Genomic DNA, 6524 nt, shown 5'->3' with positions numbered 1-6524 from the left:
TCTCTCTCTCTCTCTCTCTCTCTCTGTGTGTGTGTGTGTGTGTGAGTGTGTGTGTGAGTGTGTATGAGCATTTTGTTTGCATGTACATCTGTGCATCACATGTATGCAGTGTCCATGAAGGGCAGAAGAGGGTGTTGGATTTCCTGGGGCTGGAGTTACAGGCAGTTGTGAGCTGCTGTTTGGGTGCTGAGAAGCAAACCTGTGTCCTCTAGAAGAGCAGCCAGCGCTTGTAACCCTAAGCCATCTCCCCGTCCCTCTTTTCCTGCACTTGACTATGGTTGAATGTGATCATCATCTTCAAGTTCCCTCTATGCTTTCCCAGCCTGGAACTGTCACCCGAAACTGTCAAACACTTAGGCCCTTAAGGCTGCTCTCTCTTCTTAATTAATTAATTTACTTACACAGTCTCCCCTCCCTTCTGTACTCCTAGTCCTTCCCCCTACCCACCTCTCCCTAGCCACTCTTACATTTCTTTTCAGAAAACGGTAGGCCTCCTCTGGATATCAACCAGCCTTGGCATATCAAGCTGCAGTAAGACTAGGCCCATCTTCTTCTACTGGGGCTAGACAAGGCAGCCCAGTTAAGGAAAGGGATCCAAAGGGAGGCAACAGAGGCAGAGAGAGCCCCTGCTCCCATTAAGAGTCCCACATGAAGATCAAGCTGTACAACTATTACATATGTGTTACATATAAGAGTCCCATGTATGCTCCCTGGTTGGCAGTCAGATTCTATGGGCCCCTATGAGCCCAGGTCAGTAGATTCTGTAGGTTTTCTTGTGGTGTCCTTGACCTCTCTGGCTCCTTTAGTCCTTCCTCCCCCTCTTCCTTCCCCAAACTCTACCTAACGTTTGGCTGTGGTCTCTGCATCAGTTTCCATCAGTTGCTGGATGAAGCCTTTCTGGTGACAGCTATGCTAGGCTGCATGCATAGCAGATTATCATTATCAGAGGGGTGGTGGTGTGTTTTATAAAAAGATAAGAAAGAAGGAATATGTTTGGTGGAAGGGGCAGTATGGTGTAGGGGAACCGAGTGCCTCTGCGGGCCCATGCTTAGGCATCCTTTTCCCCTGAGGTACCAGCCACGCTATGGTATAGGATAGAATAGAGTTTATTTAGGGCATGGGGAGGGGAGTTGAGGGAGTAGAGATAGAGAAGGCAGAGAGGGGTTGGAGAGAGGGCAAGAAGAAAAGAAAGCAAAAGAGTGAGGAGGAGGGGCAAGCAGCCCCTTTTATAGTGAGTCAGGCACACCTGGCTGTTGCCAGGTAACTGTGGGGCAGAGCCTAGATGAAATGCCAACAGGTAGGCTCTCTCTCGTGGCATAGATCTTAAACTGAACCAGTCATTGGTTGGCCACTCTCTCAATTTCTGCTTCATCTTTATACCTGCATTATCTTGTAGGTGGGACAATTGTGGATTGAAGGTTTTGTGGCTGGGTTCCAATCCCTCCACTGGAAGTCTTGCCTGGCTACAGGAGAAGGCCAGTTCAGGTTTCATATTTCCCATTAGCTTGGGTCACTCATAGATTCCTGGGAGTTTCCATTGCCCTTCCTTATTAGTTCATCCCAGAGATGGCTTACCCCCCATTCCAGTGGTCTCTCCCTCAGTCTTCCCTGCTGCTTCTGTCTTACTTCATCACAGCAACAAGAAAGGAGAACAAAACAGTGCTTGTTCAGAAGTCAGAGCAAGCCATTTCTGTTTGCTAAATCCTTGGGGGACAAGGATATGGTCCTCTCCTGACCTCTGCAACCTCAGAGAACCTCACCCAAGAACTCATCATTGAAGGGAGATCACACACACACACACACAGAGAGAGAGAGAGAGAGAGAGAGAGACAGAGACAGAGACAGAGACAGAGACAGAGACAGAGACAGAGAGACAGAGAGAGAGAGCACTTCAGATTGTCTTAAGGGTAAACACAGCCCAATACAAGCATGCAGCCTCTGGGGAGCTCACAACCTGTGATTCCTTGTGCCCTTTGTCTTGCTTGGCCTTCACTGTTTCTTCCTGATGTCATGTGTCCCCTCCACTTTCCAAAGCAAATCCAGTGAGCCACCCCTGCCCCATCCTGTCTGTGTCACTTCTCACTACCGTATAGAGTCATTCTGCAAGTGCCAGGGCCTTCCTGTGGTGAGCCCACCCAGGGTTTGCTTTGTATTTGTTCCAGAATTGTGAGCTCAAAGGAGCTTGAGAGTGGAGTCCAGAGGACCCGGTTCAAGTCTGCAGTCTGACACTCACCAGGCAAGAGCTGGGAGGATCTGACTTGCCAATTCCAGGCCCCTAGTCTCTGGAGGGTGGTACTGAGCCCACCTCTCACAAGGTGAAGATCACATGGTTCACTTTTGTTCTGGTCTTTAACTCAGACCTGGTGTGGGGGATGTGGTCAGCTATATTGAGATTTGAACCTAAGACCTGTTTCCACAGTGGCACACATTGTACTGCCTCTCTTGTGGAAGGTGTGCTGGCAAGGCTGGGGTCTTCATTTCCAGAGCTCTAGGAAAGACTAGCTGTAGCAGGTGCCAAACAGACCCGTGTCTGTGTCCTCAAGTGTCCTGCCTTCCATGAGTAGCATGCCAGAGCCAGCACACAGCCTCCCTCCTGCGGCCCCTGGGACCACCATCACCATCCGTCCCCACACATGGATAACTGGTACCATTTGCTTACCATTCTCCCTCTTTTCCCAGTGGAGGAGGTCCTTCCTTCCAAATTGGGAAAGGAGATTAGAAGAAAATAGTTTTGCAGCTGTCGTGACACACACTTGCCTCCGGCGTTTGGCTAAAGCTAGGCTTTTTGTTTGAGATTTCCATATGGCCCATGACAGCACTTGTTTCTTCAGCTTCAGTCTTGGCAGCCCTCAGTCCTGCATCCTTTGGGCCCCCTCTGACACCAGCCGAAGCCTCTACAGTTAGCTCCTACACTTGCCACCGTGGCTTCTCAACCGGCGGGGCCTTTCCTGGGTCTCAGCTTGCATGCTCCAGAACTTTCCTGGTGGAAGGCAGTCGGATGTGTCTCCAGGGACAGTCCTGTCAGAAAGCAGAGGTCACGCTGTAGCCTCCGGATCATTTAGCTGTGTATTTCACACACGTGCACAAGGAGTTTGGAGGAATCAAGCCCACATCAGTGACAGCTCAATAACACAACCGAATGGCTTGTCCTTCTCTGTCTCACCGCCTGCTCCTCTGTGCAAGCCTCTGGAAATGGCATCAAAAAAAAAAAATCCCCTAAATATGAGTCCTTACCTCAGGCCCTGCTTCAAAGAGAACACAAAATATGAGCTAGCCTGGCAGATATTGGAAATAGGAGAGTGACCTCTACACACAGTGGCTAGGGAGCCAGGAAACCTGAGCTCCCCTCCGCTGCCGCTCTCCATAGTGCCCTGTACCAGATGGACCAAGGAGAAGGAATGTTGGCAAATGGTATTTTGTCATCTGTACGAAAGAGTGATTGACATTTTGTTGCTCACCAACAGAGGATGCTTTATCAGCCTCTGATGGTGCCATCTTCATGCCCAGGGCCTTGTTTTTGAGGGTGGTCACGTGACTTCCTTTGACCAATGAAGTGTGAGCAGAAGCTGTGTGTTCCGGTTCTGAATGAACACGTTTAGGTGCCAGTGTGTGCCACTCCACAGCCACCCTAGAAGACCTGGTGCAGTATGTAGAGAGGAAAGAGCCAGAAGATGAAACATTTTGAATGTTGAGCCACCTCATAAAGGACAGGACCCTCGAGGGGCCTAGACCACCAATGTGTGTGTAAAAAAAAAGAACTTCTGTGGTTTTGAGCCACTGAGATGAAGGTATTTGTTACTGCACCATTACGTAACCCATCCTGACTGATACACAAACCAAGTTCTGTAGGAGGCCCACTGCAAAGGTGGGTCTAGAACTAGGGCCTTCCACCTCAGCTCATGGAGAACTTTGCAGACCGTCCTGTGTGTGTAGAAGGGAGGAAGGCAGGGTGATCACTTCCACTCTACCAACCTCAAGTGAGATACTTCAGTGTCTCTAACTCATCATTCGGCCTCTTTACCTACTAATATAAAGAAGAAATTGGATCCTGAGTTTGGTGGGAGATATTTCTTGTCATCCTTCTATGACCTCAGGGGTTCTCAAGAAGAGAACCCACTGATAGCAGCTTGACAAGTGTGGCTGAAAGGTGCCAGCATTTCACCCCCAAACTCCTGAGAACTTGAATTCACTCGGTCCTACCCATCCCTGTCTGGATGTGTGGTTCCAGGAACCCTCTCTCCTGATGCATCACCATCCCACAAATCTCTGGGTCCCTGGTATGAACAGCACAAAGTAGATAGACTGTGAACACTGCTCTGTGATCTGATGTGTCAGCCCCACACATCTTCCCCGAATAGGATGGGTCACAGTTGGCTGATGCCCTCCCTGACCACAGAGGTTCTGGGTGAAGGATATAGGACCGGAGGCTCTCAGGCTTTGACTCCTGCCCCAGCAACATCCCTGGTGGTGCAGCGTTGCATTGCCCAGTCTGTGAGCTGTCTTTCCCGTAACTGGAGGGTGGCACAGCGTCGCATTGCCCAGTTTGGAGATGCCAAAGCAAAGCCTGTTCCAGGGCAGCATGGAGGAGAGGATTCAAGGGAAGAGCCTGGGAAAGGCCATGTGCTGTGTGGAGCATGAGAGCAAGCTACAAAATGCCTTGAAGCTCTAACTCGAGGAGAGTTGGATCTGACTTTTAGTCATAGAACAGAATATTTTCTGTTTGTCTAATACACTTACTTCCTGACTACAGGATGGGGTGGGGACTTTGTCTTGCTTACCTCTGTGTCAACACTAGGTGTGTGTGTACAGTAGGTGCTCACTAAATGTTAACTGAAAGGCCGGAATTGTCACCTGGAACTTTCAAGTGATTAGAGTTCTGGAGGGGACATTGGTTGTTCTCTGTACCTCTCTGAGTCAGCTATTTCCTCTCTTGATTGGAGTCCAGAAACAGACTTCCTGCCACTCTCCCGGGACTGTGAGTCTAATCAGAAGTGATAGAAGGTGGGTGGCTAATTATCTGGTAGTCTGCAGGTGGGTGGCTGCTGAGCTGAACAGAGGTGGGGGGGGGGTAGGGAAGGGAATGAGAACAAAGTGACTTTAGGGAAAGAACAGGTTCCCCGCCCCCCCTCCCCCTTCATGATACATCTGCTACAGAGATGCGGCAACCCTCGTGATGACAACAGCTGGAGGAATGGCAGGCATGGGGACTCTCTGCAATCACAAGTTCACATGAACCTATGACACAAAGGCCGGCCAGGAGGCAGATGTCCCGCTTTGCCCTAGAGGTAAGCCAGGCATGACTTGATAATACCACTGGGAAAAGAAACCCCAAAGTCAGGGCCATTTGGGGTTGTATTTATCTCTAGGGGATTGTTAGCCGAGGAACATGGTTAGTCCACTGTGGACCTGGCTAGTGGCACTGTTCTGCCACTCAGGGGGTCATAGACCTGGTTCTGACCCCAATACTCTCCTGTGGAGCCTGCAGGGACTCCATGAGCCATAGCTAAAGGCTTTGGAGCCTCACAAACTGAGGCTTAGTGCCTGCTCCATCCTTCACAGCCTGTGGTATAGGGACAGGTTACACAACCTTCCTGAGCTTCTCTTGCTAATGCCAGTGAGACTTCTCAGTGCCGCTGCACAGACCTGAGACAGGGCCTGGGGAGCTGACTCAGCAATTAGGAGCCATTGCTGCTCTTACAGAGGACCTGGATTCAGTTGTCAGCACCCATATCAAGCATCTCACAAGTACATGTAACTCTAGCTGCAGGGTGATCTAATGCCCTTTTCTAGCCTCTGTGTGTACCTGCATATGCATATAAACACCCCCTCCCTTTCTCTCTGCCTCTCTCTGTGTGTCTCTTCCTTCCTCTCTGTCTCTCTCTCTCTCTCTCTCTCTCTACCTCTCTGTCTCTGACTCTCTCATACACATACACAAAATTAAAAGAAAAATATGAGATAAATTTGTGGTGCCCAGCCTCCCTGAGGAGGGAGGATTTGTTTGGTGGTTGGCGTGGTTAAACTCCACTAAGAACTTTAATGTTACCGGGAGATCTCCTTTTAATGCTTTTTCCTTCACATAAACTACGCTGTTGGGATGCTGGATGAGTTGACCCTTTGATTGACAGCTGGAAGACCCTTCTCTTGAGCTTGGCTGCCTTGAGTCTTCCCTGGCTCTACATACCCACAGCTGCCTGCAATCCTCCCCATGGACTAATGAGATGTTAGCTCCCCAACCTGAGCAATACCCACCCACCCACCCCCAGCATCTGCGGAGACCCTGGGAAAGCCTGGCTATGAAGCCAGGCTCCACCTCCCATCACCTGTGTGGTTCTGGTCCAGTAACTTTGTCTCTCTCAGTTTCCTCATCAGAATATGAAGACAGTTCATACTTTGTGGGGTTTTATCTCCCTCTACTACATCATAAAAATGTATCTTAAAATTATTGCATAGTCTTTGTACAGGCTGGTTTTGTGTGTCGACTTGGCACAAGCTGGAGTTACCACAGAAAAAGGAGCCTCCCTTGA

The sequence above is a fragment of the Mastomys coucha genome, unplaced genomic scaffold (assembly GCF_008632895.1).
Source record: "Mastomys coucha isolate ucsf_1 unplaced genomic scaffold, UCSF_Mcou_1 pScaffold6, whole genome shotgun sequence".
Lineage (NCBI taxonomy): Eukaryota > Metazoa > Chordata > Mammalia > Rodentia > Muridae > Mastomys > Mastomys coucha.
Note: the sequence above shows the minus strand (reverse complement) of the source record.